The 23,193-nt window shown below is 36.1% G+C and overlaps 1 long non-coding RNA gene across 1 annotated transcript in view; it reads left to right on the forward strand.

Annotated features, from left to right (window-relative positions):
- The first annotated feature begins 2,809 nt into the window (after positions 1 to 2,809).
- LOC136852021 (uncharacterized) overlaps positions 2,810 to 23,193 on the forward strand; it is a 225,792-nt gene continuing 205,408 nt past the window's right edge. The window contains exons 1-2 of the long non-coding RNA XR_010857050.1: positions 2,810 to 2,876; positions 17,373 to 17,432. This is a non-coding gene — a long non-coding RNA (uncharacterized lncRNA). The remainder of the gene's footprint in view (positions 2,877 to 17,372; positions 17,433 to 23,193) is intronic.

The following is a 23,193-nucleotide window of genomic DNA, read 5'->3' on the forward strand; positions in this document are numbered from 1 at the left end:
GCTACAACCATGAGTTATTTTCTGTTGTATTCTACATGAAATTGCACACATTTCCATATAAAAACTTTATGTAACGACTAATATAAAACAGTGCAAACATTATGACAACGTGACGAAAGAATTTCTGTCGCGGACGTAAGGAAAAGTTTTTTCAAAAATTCACCATAAATCGAAATATTGTGCTAGAGACTTCCAATTGGTTGCAAAATGAAGGTAAATGATTGAATATTACTAGAATGTAAGAGTTTTAGCTTACAATTGCGTTTTTTTACCATTTCGGTCGAGTCAAAGTTGACCAAAGGTTGAAATTTTGGCAGTTATCGAGATTTATATGAAAATATTTCAAAACTGATAAAAGCTACAACCATGAGTTATTTTCTGTTGTATTGTAAATGAAATTGCGCACATTTTCATATATAAAACTTTATGTAACGGCTAATATAGAACAGTGCAAAAATTACGACAAAATGACGAAAGAATTTCTGAAATTTTCGGCTGAGTTACCACGCTGGCGTAAGAAAAAGTTTTTCAAAAATTCACCATAAATCAAAATATTGTGCTAGAGACTTCCAATTTGTTGCAAAATGAAGGTACATGATTGAATATTTCTAGAATGTAAGAGTTTTAGCTTACAATTGCGTTTTTTGACCATTTCGGTCGAGTCAAAGTTGACCAAAGGTTGAAATTTTTTGTAGTCAACGTTTGCTATGTCCACTCGACATTCAACAGACAATTTTAGTCAACGTTTGCTACGTCCAACAGGCGTTTAAGGGTTAAAGGGTTTTAATAATAGTTTAAGATATATTTTGTGTAGGATGATAGTTAAGGTATGAGAGAAAATGGATGTACTTGAAAATAGGGGTGACTTGAATAGTTTTCACACTTAGCTGTAAGCCATATATTTTTATGGATAATGTTGTAACATGACTTTGAAATTATATTAAAGTGTTTTAGATGATAGTGTAAGGTATATCCTGTATAGGATGATAGTTTAAGGTATACATTTGGTGTTTGAACTATTAAAATAAGCAGTTATAAACATTTTTAGAGGGGGGGTCTGGTTTTTGAACTATTTAAATAGCCAGTTATAAGCATTTTTAGAGGGGGATGTCAAGTATTCGTGGAATTTAGCTATTCGTGGGTGTTTGTGGTCTCTATCCCCCACGAATACGGGGGGTTGACTGTAGCTCTTTATCTTCCAGTTATGCAATGTTTCTCCACATTGTGTATTAGCTCAGTAGTCTCACTGTTAGATAAACTTTTTGTTTGATGAGTCAGAGGCATACGTTTCCTTCCTCTGCTTTAGCCCAACCAGGAAATGAGACCGAGTGTCCTGAACTTCCAGTCGATTCAAGACTTTCCTTTCCTCCCACCAGAGGTGAGTCTATCACTTTTAAGATCTAGGTTTGTTCCGCATGTGGACAAATGAACAAATGACAAATTATTTAATTAATTTGTATTTTTCATAGCTAACAAACCTATGGTCTTAACATACATCCCAGCTCTTGCTACCCCCCAAAATGATTCCTTGGGCTGGAAGAAACTGAATGTGTCATGGTACTCTCGGGTTAAGAGAGGTTGGCTGATGCCTCCTCTCTCATCCGATTGGCAGAACCCCATTGCCACCAATACTTTGTTCTGCAATTTTATGTTTTTTTTACCAGTCTCCAGCTGGCACTAGAAGATTTTAAACTCACGTTAAGACTGTAGGTTCGTTAGCTATGAAAAATACAAATTGATTTAAAAATTTGTCATCTCTTGATGATCATCAGTACACGTAAACACTTTTTTTTTCTTTATCCAGAAACGAACACAAGAAGTGAGTGGATACAATAAAAAAAAACACCAAATCTCCAATACATATGAATCACACATATCATTTCAGGAGGGGCTTTCACAAAACTACAAAATGTTTTGTTTTTCCACATGCAAATGAGATGAGGTAAAAGTCTTTCCTCTTTTATTATCAAACTGATCACTTCCAAGCATTACAATAGGGAAATTAGCTTTCCAAATCAGTTTTATTTTATATTGTTCACTATCTATCACACAAATGGTTACAGTAGTGTATATGAATTATGTCTTTCCAGAATACCAGCTGTAATATTTGTAATTCATAAAACCTTCACTCACTTAGATTACAAGAGCTCTACTCACTCATTCCTCTCCACAACTATTCCTGAAGATAAAGATTCATGGTTGAATAATGCCTGTGAAAAATGGCTCATAAAAAAAATCAAATTAATGAACATATGTACAAAATCAACAAATATAGTTTATTTTCCTAGACATTAACCATCTTTCAACACTACAATCTTACCGTGCAGCATAATGAACCTGGCTGGCATATAAGTAAATGGGATCTTTCTTTTATTTTTCAGATTTGTGCCTGGATATGTTCTGCACAGAACAGAGGCAATTTATGATTGGTTGTATAAAAATGTTTTATTGTAAAAACATTGTTTTTGTGTTAGTTTCTTGAATGAATTACATTAACTAAAGCTAAGAATGTTTCACTGCCTGCTCTTGAATGTATAAATCTCTGTGCTCAGATACTTTTAAAATATATATGGAAAATTTTCAGCAATGTAGATTGAATATTGGCCAACTTTATTTGCAGCACAAATTGTAAATTATGAACTTTGATCAATTAGCTGAATGCTAAAGTTTTATTGTCATTCAGAGTTTTTTTGCAAGGTGCAGGCTCAGTGTATATTTGATTGACTCATGAAAATACGATACAGTAGTATAAAATTTGCTGTAAACAAATTTTACACTACTGTATAAAATTTTTTATCTTCCTGTTTTTCAGCTCCATGCCAGTTGACACTTTGAGGCAGGTTGGATCGAAGTCAACATCGAGCATAGGACGACCTGTACGTTTTTATGGTGATGGTTAGAATGTATGTAGTATGTAAAATAAGCATGTGTGAGCAATGTAATGATGGGTTGATGCCCAGTAAATGAAAGTTATTACAAGTAAATATCATTGTACACCATTCAGCTGGTATAAGTGATTGGTGTATCTGTCAAGAAATTAGAAGTGAAAAATAAATAACATGCTTACCAATACATTTGATAAGTTAACCTAGGCTGGTATAATTTTCACAAAATCTTGACAAGAAAAGTCTGCTGTATCTTTGTTTGAATTTTAAGGTTCATTATTTCTTGAAATATAGTGTGAAGTTGTGAAACTAATAGTAAAAGTATTAAACTAAAGTTAAACTAGAAGAATAAATTCATTATTAAACTTTATTAACAATTACAGTATATAGGTCACTATCGTAATATAGCTTTTTAGAAAGACCCAATAGTATGAAAATGACTAACAAAAGTAGTTTTTTTTTCATACAAGTTGTAATTTTGTACGAAGTATCCCATCAGGTACTTCATATTTGTATGAAGTATCCAAGGAGGTACTTCATACAAAATTGTAACTTGTATTAAAAAAAAATTACTTTTGTTTAGTAATTTTTTTACTAATGAGTCTTCCTAAAAATGTATATTATGATAGTGACCTTAATACTGTACTTGTAGTAAATAAAGTTTAATAGTGAATTTATTCTTCTAGTTTAATTTAGTTTAATACCTTTACTGTTACTTTTACAACTGATGGGATAGGCACCTTGAGGCCTTTATCTGTAAGTTTTACAACTGATAGGATAGGCACCTTTTACTTTTATTCTCTGTGATGTAAGTGTGGTGTAAGTGGCGTTACAATTACTAGGGCCTTTGATGCATGCACACGTTTGTGTTTATGCACATGCTTATTCGTGCACATTCGAATGTATGCATATACATTATGTATTGTGGGGTTGAAGCTACTGTATTATTTAAAAGTTACTCTATTTCCAACAGATATGGGAAAGAAAATTATTTGCAATAAGAAATTAATGTATAGGCCTATGACTTGTCGTTGCCTCAAAATATAAGAATTTGATGTCTAGGCCTAACCCCACAATGATATTAACATTTGACATGTAGGATTATGATGAATTCATTCCCTAACATTAGAACTGGCTGCTTAATTCTATGCTTCATTTCAACTAATGTCTATGTGGAACCACTCAGTAGGCCAACACCAATTTAAAAAAAGCAAGATGTGTGGATTTGGGGCTGTGCATGATAAAAAGAAGATGCATAGACAGAATGATCCAAGATCTTTGTAGTGATAATATTATATAATAACTTAATATATCTCTTATTGGAGATAATTGCATACTTCACAACTCCGGGAACTCAAATCTGTGGCGTCATTATGCATGGAGTTCAACGTTATTGAACGGAGTCAAATCCATGTTGTAATCATCTGGACTGTTAACTAGTGTAACGTCATTCCCATATCGAGAGCTAGCCAATCATTGGCGTGCAGTGGGCGAGCTTAGCTGCAAAGAGCTGTGGCTTTTGCTATATCTGCAGTCTCCTCTTCCACTCTTCCAGTGGTGGAGCTTGTCTCCAAGAACATTAGAAGAACCAAGAGGAGATAGGTGGGAAACTGTAGGTAATGGATGTAGTCAGATCAGCTACAGGCTTCTATTCCTATACACAACAATCCTGTCTTTACTTTCAGAGGACTTTGGTATGCAGACAATACTGACAAATTCTTGGGGTTAGATAATAGGAAACCAAGCAATAGACAAAATAAGTGTGGTTTAACAGTGCACTGTTGCTAGTTCTGAAAGAGACCAGAGGTTGGCCCTTGATCATAAACCTATCCTACATACTTCTTCCTGATGAATGCTTACTATCTTGTACTCACTCATTTATCATCCAGGGGGATCCCTTTGATTCATCTTGAACAGGATATTTTTTAAGTTTGTTCTTTTTTTTTATCTTAGCTACAGTTTTACAGATTTTTGATGAACCTTGGTACCACTGGCACTTGGAAGCCTCAGTCTGCCACATAGGCTGAAAACTTATTGGGATGATTGGCTGGTTCTGGTAGAGTAGGCAACAACTTTAAGAGGGCCAAATAGCCTTTGAAATATGTATCATCTCCTATCTAGGTATGGAAAGAGACTCTTGAACAGGTCGTATGTGTCGTGTCCCTCTGATGGCAGAATTTCATGATTGATGTTTGGTTAATCATCAGTTTCAATGACTTCAGAGTCCTCCTTGTCTCTACAGTTGCAGCTGCAAATCGGGTAGAAAGTTTTATCTGTTGGCAGATCTTCATTGGTGGCAGGATCCAACACATCTATTGGGTAAGGATGCTCTAGTCCAGAAAACACCAGAACTATTTTTTATTTTGGAATTGTCAAATCAAGTTTGTGAACTTTGCAGATTCTGACATGAAACAACATATGAAGAACTAGGGAGGTACAAAACCTTAGTTTCAGTGTTGTCTGTCAATGAACATTTTTTTTTTTACATAGGCACAGCCAAACAAGGTAGAAATAGTTTGTAGGTTTTTCCAGGAAAGAAAAATGTAAGTGGACTGTCTCAGCAATAAGAGCCAAACTCAACTTTCAGAGTGGTCTCTGGATCCAGGAATTTGCAAAATTCTTTGAAAGCTGTGAGGCAGGTCCAAAATCGAATCTCTGTGATACGAACCTGAATTATGAATTTCCCATGCATTGCTCGTTTTAACCAGACCCAGCAGCATGGAAATTGGATGCTGTGCATCACAGCTAAGATGGGCTGAATATTTAAGCTTCATCTCCTTTCATCTGATTTTCCAGGTTCTGTAGAAACTGAGGCCTCCCTTTCAGATCAAGATGACGTTTGTAACAACTCTACGGCATCAACAGGATTAGTTTGCTGATCTGCTACCTCTATTAGTTGACCATCCTTGGAGATTACTCATAAGGAAGATGCTGTTGGAGCACCCTCACCTCTGCAAACTCTGTGATAATCCAGAAACACTCTAACTTCACATTCAGAGACTAATCGATATCTGCTGCAGAGATTTCTTATTCTTGTAAACTTCGTCCATCAACCTCTATCACTACAAGTGGCAAAATTTTGTTGGCTGGTGTTTTATTAATACCTCTGTGCCTTAATTTAAGGTTTCTTTCTTTACCTTTGCTAATAGAGAAGCTGTCAGTTTCTGCAATTAAAGGCTATAGTGCAATTATTGCATAAGTTCTCAACCATAGTGTCATTGATGTAACTGGTTCTAAGGATCTTAAACAATTGCTTCAACATTTTGACAAGTTTGCCAAGGAAGTGTTCAGCAAGTGAAGTGGGATCTTCCCTTAGTATTTCATTCCCTTATGGAGACTCCCTTTGAAATTTTGGACAATACATACCTCCTTACAGCTGCTCTCCACAAAGACAGATTTTTTACTGGCTTTTGCATTCTCCAGAATAGTGAGCAAATTGCATGCTCTTTTAGGCAGTGTCACCTTGATCAGATATTAGTCAGTTTTGGTTTTTACTTCTCATAATTTCATTGTGAAGATCTTATTCGCAGGCTCTTGGAGTCATCTTACCCTTTTGCTAATTCTAGCATTGGTCATTGGCAGTACTAAGGATCATCTTCCTTGCTCTGATAGAGCTGTTTGGCACTATCTCAAGAGGTAATAATCAGTGACTGAACAAATCTAGGCTCTGTTTTTACAATTCAGTGGAAGTTCATCATAAATAATACAGACTCATACTGGCTTCTGTAAGTTATTCTTCAAGCCTACTCTGGGGTATCTAGGGAGGAAGCATGTCAGGTTGGAGCTACAGTTCTCAAAATCAGGGCCCTCTCAACTTCTAATGCATTTAAAATAAATTTCAGAATTCCAGCTATCCTAAGAACAGGGACATCGAGGTGTCATTATATCTTTACATAGTTTTACATGAGAGATGTTATTTATGAGTTTTAGGTGTGTATTCATTGCAACAATTACTTCTGACAGGAGAAGAGGTAAATTATTCTTCCTCTTCCTCATTGTAATCTCTTAATTTATACATAATTCATTTTGGAGATGAATTAACAAACAGCTACATTTTATTTGCTTGGTTAGTTCCGTTTCCATACATTACTTGAAGTATCCGTGATACAAACCATTGATTCTTTATCCAGTTTCTTTAGGATGCATGATTCCGTACCTTCTCTTATCCCCAGGTTATCCTAAGCCCATCAGAATTCTCACTGTAGCAGGGCATAATTTTTCTCTTTATCCCACTTGAATAGCAATTTAAGCTAATTGCAGTTGGTGGGTTTGTATGAAACAGTTGCAGCTTTTATAAAATAAAGAAAAAATTTTATACAAACCTATCAGTCATTATAAAGTGCCCTCCTCCAAGCCCCCTCATTCTGATTGCTTTACAAGTTGTACCTGAAAGATTTAGGCAAGCTGTTTCTTCTTATGATATATTTAAGATCCCTGCAACCAGTTACATCAGTACAGTACTGTTGAGTTTGATAACTAATAGGTTGACTTTCTAGCTTTTCTTCATTCATCTTCTAGACTTGAGGAGCTGTATGTTTAAGGAATTGAGCACTGTGAATCAAGGCTAATCATTGATGGGTTCGTTTGAAAAATTTTGCTGTAATTTATAAAAGTATCAATTATAGTAAACAGTGTAAGGGAACTGAAAAATAGGTAGAGACTGTCTAGGGAGCATTAACTTGATCTTATATGATCCTTATTCTGAGACACTCTAAGGATTAAAAGTTGGAAGATGAAGAAAGGGAGATTCAAGATTCACAGTGAACAGTACATGAGGGCTGGAGTTTGAAGAAAGAAGTACAAAGGGCTAAATTATAATTTTTGCATGACAATTAGAGGTGTATTGGAAGAGGTCATTGAGAACAAATATGTGAAAGAACGGAACCCAAGCAATTCCACTTGAAATTGGTTTATGTGAATGGAGAGTTAGAGTTTTTCATTTGCCAGCTTTGGTTGAAATTAACATGGGCATTGTATAGAGGGCAATGGTGGAGTCAAGTCTGATGGAAAAGTACAAAAAGTAGAGAGTAATTAGAGAATCCAAGAGGCAAAGATATTCTAAGTAGAGTGAAGGATTACAGATCAAGAAAAAACAAGACCATCTCTTATATCGAGGCCAAAGACTGGTTGGTGGGTGTCAGTTGTTGGGGACAATGACATCATCTTAGTCTAACGCACAATACAACTGTTCAGTTAGATATGAATGATCATGGTATATTATCACCCTCTTCACTTCACGATTTACATTTTTTTAAGTATCATACCAGGTAAGAAATTCATATAACTTATTCCAGTGTATTTGTTATAGGTAAAAGAAATTTTTTTACTGCAAAAACTGGTAGTCCAGTTTGTTTTGCTCAGACTTTACAGTGTGGTGGTCCCTAGTTAGGCCTTGCTCATGGTTTGACAGATTTCACTAGCAACATGATCTTACTGTGTCTCTGAGTTAAAGATGTGGGCTTTGGAGGAAGGTCCATAAGTCTACCTGCTTAGTCATCAGTAGCCACTATTCTGGTCCAGGCTTGGGTAGAGATGGGCTTGGACACTGATCATATGTGTATGGTATGTTTGGTCTGAAGGGCATTGAATGACAGAACAATGAATTTTCCCTGCCTCTGTTGCTCATGAGCAACGTTAAAACTTTAAATGTTACTGAATGAATGCAGAGTGTTTATTACAGATGTTGATTTCCCTTAAAGCAGTTTTCACCTATTGAATATCCACTCAAAAAGCTAGCTTCATCTTGGTTTACTTTAGATATTGTAGGCAATATAGGATGTTCTTGTGAAGGTTTTTATCGTTATCCTTTTATTCATTTTATTGTTCTCTAAATCATTTTGACCAAGTTTCAGGAAAGATAAACATTCAAGGCAAAATGAGTATTCATATATTTTCAGTGAAATAGAGTGTAAACCTCAGTAACTCAGGATATACTTTGGCCAGTCCCCTTGACATTAAATGTACAATTTGTTTTACCAAATTTTATTTCTATAGCTATAGGCTTAAGGGACTCCCTATCAATTTCTTGCCTGTATTCCTAATCTTATCTGTTTCCTCATCAATATATTCAGGGCTACATACACATAATGCTCTTAAAAACATAGATGAAAACATTGATTTCTTAACCTTATTGCTTTGCCCAGAATAGAAACACACATAGGAAGAAATATTAGTAGGTTTTTTACACACACTGTATTTAAACCCATTACTATTTCTTTGTTTGAGGATATCCAAAAAGGGAAAGCACCCATCATTTTCCATTTCCATAGTGAATTTAATTGATGGGACTAATTGAATTAACTTGGCAAAAAAAGTTATTTACATCTTCAGTTTTAATTGATGGGACTAATTGAATTAACCAAAAAGTTATTTACAAATTATGTCATCAGCATACCTAAACCATGTTACATTCCGTGGAATTATGTTGTTTAATATTTTCTTTTAAAAAAATTCCATATATAATTTACTTAACACTGGGGATAGAGGGTTTCCCATTGCCATACAAAAATTTTGTGAGGAAATTTTACCATTAAAATTTACCATTAAATTTAAAACTACATTTCTTTCACGCATAATTTAATCAGTTCAATAAAAGTGCTTTTAGAAAATGGGATATCCAGCTATGTGTTCTCTAATAATTCTGATAAAAACTTACATTAGATCATCAATATATATATATATATATATATATATATATATATATATATATATATATATATATATATATATATGCATTATATATATATGTATATACATATATACATATAAATATATACATATATACATATAAATATACATATATATATATATATATATATATATATATATATATATATATATATATATATATATATATATATATGTATATATTTGTATTTGTCTATATATATGTATATGTATTTGTGTATATATGTATAATATATATATATATATATATATATATATATATATATATATATATATATATATATATATATATATTTGTGTGTGTATGTATGTATTTCTATATGTATATATGTATATATACATACATTATATACATATATACATATGTACATATATACATATATATATATATATATATGTATATATACATATATATATATATATATATATATATATATATATATATATATATATATATATATATATATATATATATATATATATATATTATTGTAGTACAACAGTATAATATGAAGATAAAAAGGCCCATTAATCACTGTTTGAATGATGCAACTATATACTGTACTGTATTTCGAGCACTTCCTTCCATGTCCCTGTTCACTTGTAAAATATGGGGAGATGATGTGTTACAAGAGTATATATACTGCCACCTACATTTTCTTTGAATATATACTCTTGTAACGCATCGTGTGTCCATATTTTACCAGTGAACATGGGCAAATGCAAATTGTAGGTAATATATAAATCAAGAGAGTGTTTTCTGCTCATTTGATTGTATTGTAAATTTAGGGGATATTTCTTATATGACAGAATAGTTTTTATAAAATCAGCCTATAACTATCATAGTTTCATAGTTATTACAAAATAACCATAATTTTTTTCTTTTGCCATTTTCTCAAAACTTAGTTTTTTCACAAATAAATGCTTATAACTCAAGAAAACTGAACCAAATTCGATGAAACTTTTACAGAGTGTAGCATAACTATATATCTTGATTTTGTACACAGGAAATTCATTTTTGAGTGAAACTTTTTCATGTATATATGGCTGACAAGGGGATGCCGCATATCCCAACAAGATTCATATAATATCTAAATATATAAAACAGCCAAACTTATCATAAAAACCCCACAAGAATATGGTATTAAATTGGAAACAGTAAAGGTGCTTGATATATGGTGAAATAAAGGCAAATCATGCCAAAAACCACAAGCCACAAACAAAACAGCGATCAAATATATTTATAGAAATGGAATGATTTAAATGGCAAAGTCGCAAATTTTGGTAACATATAAAAATGAGCGTGAGCACATTTCTGCTCATTTGATTGTCCGGGGATCTTGACATGGGGATTTCTTATGTGGCAGAATAGTTTTTCTTTCAAAAAATCACCCTTCTAACTTTCATTAGAGTTTCTAGGGTATTACAAATTCATAACCATAATTTTTTCTCTTGCCATTTTAGCAAAATTTATACCTTTTTCACAAATAAATGGATAACTTCACCGAAAACTGAACACAAATTCCCTGAAATAGATTTTACAGAGTGTCAAAACTATTATCTTGATTTTGTACACAGGAAATTCATTTTTGAGTGAAACTTTTTCATATTTTTAAAAATTTTAAAATCTTTTTATCAAGTGCAAAAAAAGATTAACTTAGAAGTCGAATTTCTAATTTTCTCATGTTGAAAATTTTCATTATGAGTAGAAGAATAAGTGGTAAAAAGTTGAAGCAAATCCCTTCATTCATAAGGTAGATTATAAGCACTTTATAATTGGGTTGTATGGAGTCAGCACTCCCCTTAACGGAACCCTCGCTTTATGGATTTGGTATTGACTCTAGTATAGAAATTGTCGCTTCCCTCCTCCGGTCTTTTGAACTACAAAGACCCACTTCCAAAAGGCTTCCAATTACTTGGCCCCTGAATAAGGTCAACCCCTCAATTCAGCAGATTCAAAACAACCACAACTCACATGCTGCAAAAGATGATCTTTTTGATTGCGTTAGCATCAGGAGCTCATATCAGTGAACTGGGCTCTCTTAGACAGGGATGATACATCACGCAGACACCGGACCATCAATTATTATTGTCCCCTGGCCCATCATTCCTGGCCAAGATGAGACTCCTTTAAGAAGGAGATCTCCTATTTTGATAAGAAAACTCAATTTAGCAGATAAAACACGGTTCAAGCACTTAAGATTTACCTAGAGGTCACGGCAAACATCCCAGAAGGTCTGATTTTCCTACACCCTAGCACAAACAAACCACTCTCTTTACAAGGGCTAAGAATAATTTTAGTGTCCCTCATTAAAAAGGCTAATCCACACTCCTTTCATAGGACACATGATATTAGAAAAGTAAGTACGTTGTTGGCCTTCTTCAGAAATGTCGCTTTCGGAGAAGTCTCTGAATGTACAGGGTGGTCATCAGAGACAGTACAGTATTTGTAAAACAAATTTGACTACACTGTGTATCAGTAGGTGGTATGGTTAGTCCTAACCCCATAGGTGCTACAGCGGAAAACCAGGGGTCTTCTTGGTGGTGAGTATGCTAACTGTCTCAGGGGGAAGGTGCAACAAGTCACTGTAGAACTATACCATAAAACATAAGTTTGTGTTTAGTTTCTTGTTCTTTGTTACCAAAGGGGTATTTGTATAGAGGGATGAGTGAGTTTTTTAATTAGCATTTCCCAACGTTCTGTGTGAGAGAGAGAGAGAGAGAGAGAGAGAGAGAGAGAGCGAGTGTAGTTGTCGTTAGTGAGTGCTTGGTTGTTGGAAGAGGGATGAGATCGTTAGTTTGTTTACATGTCTGTGGAATATGTGAAGGATTTTTCTTTTTGAGTGAGTCTTGAGTCAGAGCTAGTGCCGGTCAGTCAACAGTTTTTGTGTGCTTTTTGAGATTGTTTTTCTTGTTAGTGTGCTGTTCTTGTTGTGGAGTTCTATCTTTTTTTTTTTTTTTATGTTTCCTTGTTTTGTTTGTGTGGTTTTGGGTGCTGTGTTGGCGATTTTTACTCCATCTTCCAGCAAAGGATCAGGGTGAGTGTTGTGTACCGTTTTTGTGGTTTTGAATTCCGCCACATTTGGAATAAAGAATAGGGCTTGAAACTTGTGGCTTGACCTTGGACCAGATATGTTTTTTCTTATGGGTGTTGGGATTAAAATTTTGAGAGTTTAAGCCATTTCATCACCGATCAGTTTCTCTTTAAAGTGCCCTGAGGATGAAACAAGCAACTATCCTATTTTCGGTAGTCGCTGTTGAGTCTTCAAAACCCTCCTCTTCCCTGACGAAAAGGTGTGGGGTTTGGGCGAGGGATCGTTCTGCAATGACCAACAGAAAGTAATGGCTTCCTGGTCTCTTGCAAGTCTGTTGTCGACAAAATGACAGACTGTGCATGCACAATAATCACTTCCTCTTCTAGCAGGTTTGACAAAGGAAATAGCCTGAGTACAGCTTTGCTGTATGATAAGGGAAAGAGCCCTGTTATCTTTAAGTCCATTACATACTCCATCACATGTTATAGTGTTTATCATTATGACACAATACATGGCCACGAAACCGACTAAAAGAAAATTCTTGGATATTAGTTTGGTCACCATTGAGCTCTTGACAGATCCATGGAAGGTAAATCATTGAGGGCTCAACAGCAACTACCAAAAATATGGTTTTCCTACGTCAAAGCCTATTTTTTCAGTACATATTTAAATATTTAACATACTTTATGTTAAAGTAAAATCCCTCACAATCACAAAGCAGCTTTTTCCTGATTTGTTTTACTCATGTAAACATACTTCAATTCTCTCTCTCTCTCTCTCTCTCTCTCTCTCTCTCTCTCTCTCTCTCTCTCTCTCTCTCTCTCTCTCTGTACTGTACATATCCTTTTAATGAAGTATGAATTACTGTATAGGCAGTCCCCGGTTAACGGTGGGCTCGGTTAACAGCGATTCGGTTTTATGGCGCTTGTCTAGCGACAAAAATCAGCAATTTTCGGCGCCGAAAATCACCGATTCCCACTTATTGGCACTGATAATTGGGTATTGGTGCTGTTACATACCTAACAGAGGCGCCGATAACCGAAAATCGGCACTTTTCGGCGCCAATAACCCCTAAAAATTGCCAAAAAGCGTCGAAATTGCTGATTTTCGGTTAGTGGCGATTTTTGGTTATCATCACACCCTCAGAAAGGGAACCTCGCTGATAACCGGGAACTGCCTGTATCATAAACATCATAAACATAAAAATACAAAACCAAAACTCCAAGAAGTTCACGACACCAAGGAATGAGTGTGTGCATACAAATGTACGTTACAATGATTTACTAATTTTCAAATATTAATATTAATGTAAACACAGTAAAATATCAGTACAGTAAAATGTTATTTCACTTACAGAATCCATTTGCAGTATACTTTATTATTATACTGATCTATTGTCATCATAATATGTATTAAAAAAAGATCGTCAAGTCATATGTAATGTTTTTGTTCTCAGAATCAGCTGGTTGAGCATACTACTGAAAGAATTAGAAAAAATTTTTTTAGTTACTAAAAGAAATTAATATATTAGTGGAATTATTTTTAATTTTGTATATAAAAGTAAAATGGGTATACAGAGGTAAACTAACATACTTTTTGTTAAAGTAAAATTGCTCAAAATCACAAAGCAGCTGTTTCCTGGTTCATTTTACTAATGTAAACATACCTCAGTTCACCCTCTCTCTCTCTCTCTCTCTCTCTCTCTCTCTCTCTCTCTCTCTCTCTCTCTCTCTCTCTCTCTCTCTCTCTCTCTCAGTACTGTACATATCCTTTAATGAAATATGAATTACTGTATCATGAACATAAAGATACGAAATTAAAACTCCAAGAAGTTCACAACGCCATGGAATGAGTGCATGTATACGTACGTACGTTACAATTTTTTTTGCTGTTTGATTTAGTATACCATTTTTATTAAAAGTTTAGTTGAATCTAAGTATGATTAACATACACAACAGTACACGAGAATATTTTATCAATGTTGATTACATTTATAATTTGGTATTTTTTTGCGATACATATTTAGATATTTCGGCACAATACGTAACTTTACTTGTGAATTCTCAATGTTTCCCCTGTCTACTGTAAAAAAGAAAATCGGATGGCTTGAAAACTGTATGAGAGAAAATGGTTGTACCTGAAAATAGGGGGAACTTGATTAGTTTTCACACGTAGCTGTAAGCCATATATTTTAAAAGGTAATGTTGTAAGATGACTTTGAAATGCTATTAAAGTACAGAAGCCCCTGGTTTACACGGGTTTGGCTTACGACGTTCTGAGTTTATGACGCTCTTCAAATATTTTAATCAAAAATGATTACTCGGTTACAACACATATTCAATCAAAAATGATTACCCAGTTACAACACGTATTCTGAGTTTACGATGCTGATCAGATGGAAGAAATATGGCTCCAAGACGGCAGAATGATAAAAATTTGGTGGTTTTTCATGGAAAAACTCAATAAAAAAAGCAGGGTTTTCTTATGATTTTCGAACGATATTTCGAGTTACAACGATTTTTGGTCTACAATGCGGCGTCGGAATGGAACTCCCAGTGTAAACCCGGGGACTGCCTGTATTTTAGGATGATAGTTTAAGGTATATTTGGTGTAAGATGATAGTTTAAGGTATATTTGGTGTAAGATGATAGTTTAAAGTATATTTGATGTTTGAACTATTAAAATAGGCAGTTATAAGTATTTTTAGAGGGGATACTAACTTATTGCAGATTTCAGCTTATTGCTGGTGGTTGTGGTCCCTACTTCTCACGAATACTGGGTGTCGACTTAATTTGTAATTTTCCTAACATACAAGCCTGAAGGTCTTTACATTTATGGCTCACATCAGCCACCTCTCACTGATAATCTGGGCCGAAAGGCAAAGTGGAGTGCAGACCGGTGGGTGGGCTTGGCTCCCCCCAACTGTTGGTAGTTAACGGTAGTTAACAACTTTGTCTGAAAATTAAATGGCCGTTCCAACTTGTGTCCACAAGCTTAATTCTATGTAAAGACCTTCAGGTTTGCATGTTAGGAAAAACACAAATTTTCTTTAAAGATTTTAATTTTTCCAACTTCTCTACATGGCTTAGAACCTCATAAGTCACCAGTGATCACTGATCTTTTTCTTAATGGCAAATCTCTTTTTCCTTGTCAGGTAGGTTATAGTTGACACCCTTGTTTTTATAAACTATGTATGTGACTGAATTTATCCAAGCTAAAAGACACCAAACATTGTATTTTCTCTGGGTGTTCTTGCAGCTGTTGTATTACTGTTATTATCAGTACTGACATCCATTTTTATATCATCTTCATGGAGCCCCTAGAAGAGAGAGTGAATGATTTCAAATTTAAAGGAGGATCATTAACTACATTTTTGTTGTTTGAAAAGTATTGTTGCCACAGATTTATAGTTATGTAACATTAGTAACTTGTTGAGCAAGTGCAAAGAAACTTATATATAAGAGGAGAGAGGGCAGTCTAATATGGATGTATGGAGAGGACAACCTATTTACATATCAAAGCTTTAATATTTTTTTGTATATTCTTTTGAAGGGTTAGTTTGCATAGACTTAGATATGTACCAGCTAATATAGAAAGTGGAAGACAGAGAAAAGCTGATTAATTAGATAAAACTCAGGGTAACTGTACAGAATTTACTCATACAGAAAGATCCGTGTTTTTGTATACAGGCACATTTTTTACAGTAATTGCATGAAGCAAATGCTATTAATTTGTATTTGGGGGAAAAAAATTTGTTTTTAGCCAATTCGGTGGGTGGGTTATAATTGCTATAAATATACTTGTCTTTTATGTGTTGAATGTTGTTAGATCTGATTTTTTCCTTTCATAATTGGTCATAAGGAATTGTAACCCAGCTGTGAATCCGTGGCTTACTGTATTACTTTTTTGTTTATGTTAGAAACCCAAACAATATAATTGTATAGGATTTAATGAGTAACGGTCAATAATTTTAAAGAAACTTTATCTTATATTCTTGTTTAATTTCTTCTCAATTCCTCTGTAAGATGAAAAAAATTGTTTGCAGTTGGTTCCTTCCTGGTCTTAATACTGTAGTGCTGCTGTTTATCTTTTCTTTGATAAAGTTGAATTTACGCAGCATTTACCTTAGTAAGTACTAGTGAAGATGGTTTCCCGTAGGTTTTCTTGTAACAAAGCAACACCATCTAGTTGTTGTTTAGCATCAACTTTATTTTTGATGTACGCTAACACATTTTTCTAGTTTTTCCTTTGCGCAATTTTCCTGGTAGTTATTAATAATTATATTTTTTGTAACATAAAAGAAAGAGGTAATGTTGTCGTATTCTTTATTCATGTTCTTTTGGTAAATGGTGCCATAGATAATATTCATCAGTTTTATCCAGACTTTTTTCCTTGAGAAATTATATGATTACATCATCTGTAGAATGAAATTTAGCTTGGTGCACTGCAGGGTTAGTGCTTTACTTTTTTGGTGCTGCACTTCTGGAACAGAGACACAGTTTTCCTTCTTGCATGGGGTTCTAGTTTTGTTGCTAGAGCTATATTGTTGTTAATACTGAAGTACTGACAAATGCATGCCGTGTTATTTCGAAAACTAAACTGGAATCTTTCTAGATCAACTTAGCAGTGTAGCCATTGCAACACATTAAATATTGAAGTGCTTTCTTGTGCTTTAGATTAGGCTATTTTCATCTTTAATGATATTCTTGCCAACAGCTAGTATACATTCTGAGACTCTTAGATCTTCTTTTGCATGATTCCTCAGGTTGTGATAGGCGGAAGTATTGTTGACTTCATTGCAGTGGTAAAAGAACCACAGATAAAGGTAAGAAATTATTTTGTATTACATTGTGGTCAGCATATTGGAGAAAAGCTTTTCCTGGTGAATTTATTTTTTATATTTTCTTGACAAAGAATCTCCATTTATTTTGATGTGTATTTTTAATATTTTTGTTTATAGAGGTGTTACTGGTGAATCTAAATTTGATTGGACCAGTCGGTTAGCACTGCCTTTAACCATAATGTATATATATGTAAATGAAAGTCCACTGAAGAAGTCAGCAGGTCCTGAAAAAGTTGATTGCTGGAGGAAGAATATTAAGTTATGTGACCGACAGAAGCTGAGGAAAAGTTATTATACTAAAGACTGCTACAAAATGTTTTAAAGAAGTAGCTTGGATACTTTCTTTAACCTCTGCAAATAGTGCATCTTTATGGGATTAAGTTTTAGAAGTACATCTCAAGATCACGATGTCAGTACTGTATAGGAACAAATTTCACATGTTCACATAATATACAAACATATTTTACATGAATGTGTTTCTAGTTGCTTGGAGGATAATATCTATCATGAAAAAAGAGCTTGCATCATGATCCCAGGTGAGTGCCCTCCCTCTAGGAAAAAATCCCTTTCATTGCTTCAGAATACATTCTTCATGTGATTTTAATGGAAACTGTTTATTTTTTGTTGTTACCATTTTTGCTACTGAAAAGAGAATAAGTTACAAGTGGGTGGTGTTTTGTGATATTAAATGGATGACCATAATACCCCTCAGGGTAGGATTTTGCAGTCGTAAGTGTTGTGCTTGTTGTTGTACAGTAGAAGTAACCAAGCATGTCTAGTTAGTACATGCTCAGTGTTTGTTTTTTTTATCCTTTGTTTTTTGGAGGAAGTGCATTCTGTCAGTGCAGTACCTTTACAATAACACTAATCATTTACTCTTTTATGTATGCTTTCCTGTAGGGACACAACACTCTTCAGTTCCTTAGGAAAACATGTTCCAGATGCTGGTGGCAAGTTAAAGGCTTAATTGTTGTTGCTCTGTATTGTCTTTGTATAGAGAAATAACTTTGCTAAAGATAATGGAGAGTACTGAGAATTCTGCTTGGTATGATGTTACCTGTTTCATGTATGGCTACTGTAGAAAGGTCTAGTTCTATGGCAGGAAGAAGAGCAACAAGTCCAGTGATCACTTCATCTTTCCAGTCATAGAGGTGAAGACCACAAGTCTCCCAGGGTGAGAAGAATCTGATCTGCCCAATATCCACCTTTAGTACAGCATGGCAAAGATGCAGGTTACAGAAGAGACTTACTTGAGATAGAAGTCCAGGTTTCTAGAACTCTTTTAGACACATAGAGGGAAGCCCAGGTTCATAAGAATAGTTGGGATATTGGAACAAAGTCAAGGTTTCAAGAATATTTTAACTTACAGGGACTGAGTTCCCAAAACTCATTGACATGCTGTGATGCAGATGAAGGCATTTGAGACCAATTATCATTCTTTGACAGCCAAATCTACGAACAGGCAACAGAGATCCAGCAGGCAATCTAGAGGCAGACAGGCTTCTGAGATTTAGGCAATGACTATGAAGTACAGCCTACATCTGAAACAAGGTCACAGATTCCTGTAGGCAACGGTAATCATTCACACAACAGAGATTAAGACACTGATGAGAATTGCATTTATGTGGACAGTCACTGCAAGATGGAATATGAATGTAAGTCTCAAAGCTTTAGAAATTTAGGTTATGGTTTGAAGGATCAGAACCATTGTAGCCTCAGACAGAAAAAAGAAAGCTGAGCAGATGAGGATTTGTTTGTTCTCAAGCACTGTGATAATTATTGGGGTAGAGGCTCATGTACTTGTCGGCAGTGGAGTCACTGAGGTACAGTTCACATATGTAGTCCATGTAGGACAGGAGAAGTCCAATGTGATGGATAATGAGGATGATTAGCAGCCAGTTACTTTATCATTCTATTCACCATGAAGAATGAGAAAGAGGCAGTTATGTATACTATGAAGTCTGTTATTTTCAGAGGTGCCAGAGAAGACAAGAAAGCTCTGCTTCCTTAATCCTATGGTTTATAATGTTGACACACATACCTTGTCATTGGCATGCAAGGAGATGGGTTAGATGCTGCTAGAGGAGTACGTATGCCAGGACAGGAGCTAATGGGAAAGGTCAGAAATTCTGATCAAGAATGGAAGCAAAGTCCCAAGCAAGGATACAGTGAATATTTTTGTATTGTTAAGTCAGCATGAGCTAGACATTTTGTGTGTGTCCTCAAGTGTCTCTAGATATTTGCTTCTGGTAGAACAATTCATTCTTCTATATGTAGCATCCTGTATGGTTGGATTATGGATTATAAAATCAGTTCATGCAATGCATCAGAAAAATTTGCTTGATACAAAGCTCTGAGAGAGAGAGAGAGAGAGAGAGAGAGAGAGAGAGAGAGAGAGAGAGAGAGAGAGAGAGAGAGAGAGAGAATCAGTATAAACAGAAAGTCAGTGTTCTTTAATGATGATGGAGGCAGAACCTCTAAAGATCGATCCTGTTACCATCCACAAAAATTCTGAGAGAGAGAGAGAGAGAGAGAGAGAGAGAGAGAGAGAGAATCACTACTTTGATTGGTTCTATTTGCTTTTGGCCACCATTGTGTGAAGACTTCTCTGCACTTCTCTGCCCGACTGCCGTTTGCTTTCTTTTGTTTTGTTTTTTGTTGATATATTTTTGCGTGATTGTTGTTTGTGCTATACATAATTATATATACGAACCCCTCAATCACCATAGCACTTTTGAAGAGGAAACTGCTGGGTTAGGTGCTGTCCAGGGAAGGACAGATTGTATTCGGTTTCTCTCTTTTTTGAGGTTGATCCTCATTTATTATTGTATGTCACACCGTGACATGTCTAATAAAATATCTAACCCATCCTCCTTGTTCAGGTGTTGTGGAGGCTGAGGGTCTTAGAGAGGTGTGTCTCTCAGGAGAGCTGAGTGTCTTTTGAGCTTAATGGTCACTCTTGGGCTTGAGGGGCCTGCTCCGACTGTGCCCGGGACGACTTACCAGCCACAGTGTCTGCTAGCTGTAGGACTGCTCGTACTCCCTTGGTCTCCCCACTCATGTAGTATCAGGATTGAGTTCCCAGGTACTGAGAGGAGAAGGAAGTCGTCATTGTTGTCTTGGTTTTGTCTTTGTCTTCATCTTTAAGTGCTGTCGCCTCCTCCCCCTTGTTTTTCCAAAGCTAGCAACTGCTACCCAGGGTTCTCCAGAACCCCAGTGTATCAGCACCAACCCCGGTATCCCGCTTACCCGGACCACTGGTACTGGTCCCAGTAGCCCCGCCTACCTGATCTACTGGTCCCAGACCTGGTCTTTTGCTAGCAGTACCATGGTACCTTTGCTTCTGTTGCAGAGTGCATGGGTGCAACTGCTACCTGGGGTTCTTTGGACCCAGGTAGACCTCCTACCTGGGCCTTCTGTACCAGCCCTGGTCTGAGCCTGGTAGGTCACCTACCCGGGCTATCAGCACCATCCCTGGTCTCTCACTAGCTGTACTGTGGTACTGCTGATCCTGTTGCTACCGCACGGATGCAACAGCTAGCTGGAGTTCTTCTGACCCCCCAGTGTACCAGTACCGGTCCCGCGCCAGTGCTGGTCCTGCACCGGTACCAGCCTGTGCAGGTACCTACCCCAATAGCCATTCTACCATGGTCAGCAGTGGTCCCTGGTGTACAGATCCAGTCCTAGCTGCCAGCATGCGCTAGTGAGGAAAGGTGAACAGCGAGCATGGCTGGACAGTTTTGGGGCTTGGGACCAGGAACGTTTTCATTCCCATTCTGGCCCGTGACACGGATTCCTATGTTCCTGGTCCGATCCACAGATTGGACGGGACATATGCCAAATGATTAACCCTGGTGAGTGATTTTCTTCTATGGATGCAGAGACCTATTGTGATCATTAGAATGATACATCTTTCTAACGATCCTGAGGAAGAGACATTATCTTTTCTTGACCCGTGCTTTTCCAGGCAAGAGAATGCTCCCTGGCCCAGCTGTCCATGCAGTGCACCTCCTCTGCCTCTAGCCTCTCCCTCTAGCCCACCAGAAGAAATATGTTCTCTCAGGGAGTTCATTGCCATGCAGAGGGAGTCTCCCTATCGCAGGCAGAGGCAATGGCACTGGAATTGACTGCCAGAGCAGCATTCCAGCCAGTATTGTAGATCGATCATTGGATCTATTGTTGGCGAAAATTGTTTTTTCCCCGGGCTTCTGTGCACCCAGGGAGAATGCAGCCCTCAAGAGACTGTTACTCTGGGAGGTAGTGTTATTATCTACCACCTCCTCTAAGCAACCTGTGGGGTACAAGACACTGCTGTTTCAGACTTCTAGGTTTGTTAGTCCTGAATCGGCTTTCATGCTCGGTAACGGACTGGTTCTAGATTCTTGCCCCCCTCTTTGCTAGAGGAGGGGGAGGCCATGGTGGACAAGCTTCTGCTCATTCACCAGGCAGTGACTAAGACCTTTAGGTCTTTGTGTGGCACTGCAGTTCGACCCTCAGGTCAGGCTGGCCCTTCTCCTTTGGTCATAGGAAATTCCAGATTTCCTTGGCTCCTTGTAGAGGTGTCCAGACTACTTCTACCCTGGTAGAAAATGTAGGACACCGGGGGTGCAGCAGTTCTTCCCAATTGCTGCAAATAGGGGAGGGTGCTGTTGAGCCATTGGGCAAGCTTGGCAGTGACATGGAAGGACCTCGCCTTGTTGGAAGAGGTGAATGCGATGCTCCCAGAAGGCGCTTGTTGAAACTTCGGCAAGAGAGATTGTACTTTTCTGCAAGGTGTGGTTTAGTTTTATGTATTCTTTCTAAATTTATGTGAAGTGGAAATGCATATTGTGTAGAAGAAAGATATTATGTTTTGTTGTGTTTCTGTTTAGTTGTGAAAAGCATTGTGTTTGCCTGTTTCGTGTATTTAATTGTAAGTATATGTGTAATAGTGCTTAAGTACCAGTCAACATTTGTTTGCTGGTAAGGTTGTTAGTTGAATGTTTGGTGATGGTCAGCAACAGTTGTGAAGGGAGTCTCTTTACAGTTCTGGTGCAGTGTAGCTGTATCTAGGAAGGACTCAGGAAATTCAGCCAGAGTTGTCAGTGCCCTCAAATCTACTTGAGTATTCCTTTTCATCTTAAAGTTCATTTGGAGAGATTTCCTTCAGGAGATAAGCATATCTAAATGTAAGGAGAATTCCTTGGAGTGTACTTTGGATGAGGGTTATGAAGTAGAGATTGTGCTCACGCCAATCCCAGTCTCAATTCAGACTAAAAATATTGAATGCGCCATTTGAACTAACAGTAATTTAGTATATTTATTAAAGATTTGTTATATTTATTTTATACATTAAGTATATATATAATTTTTATATATATTATTTTTTATGGTCTTTATCTAATATCATTCTTCATGTTTCACTTTCATATTTTAACGCTGAATTTTACTAGTACAGTATGTTATCATTCACCTTTTCATTATCAATCATATCATTAATTTATATATTTCATCTTCATCGTTGTGCTGAATAATCTTGATGGGTTCCGGCACTTAGTCTTCAAGACCTAAATTTCATAATCAATCAATCAACAGTAAGTTTGTACCATTTATGTCTTAGATAATATACACAATGCAATATGGTTTTGATTGTGAGTTAGAATAACATAGTTGAAGTAACCGGGGTGTCATAGCACAAAACTGTTCAGGCTATACGATTACTTTACAGTTTGAAATGCTATACTGTACTTGTTCTGAATGAGTC

This window comes from Macrobrachium rosenbergii, chromosome 3 (assembly GCF_040412425.1).
Source record: "Macrobrachium rosenbergii isolate ZJJX-2024 chromosome 3, ASM4041242v1, whole genome shotgun sequence".
In the NCBI taxonomy this organism is placed as follows: Eukaryota; Metazoa; Arthropoda; class Malacostraca; order Decapoda; family Palaemonidae; genus Macrobrachium; species Macrobrachium rosenbergii.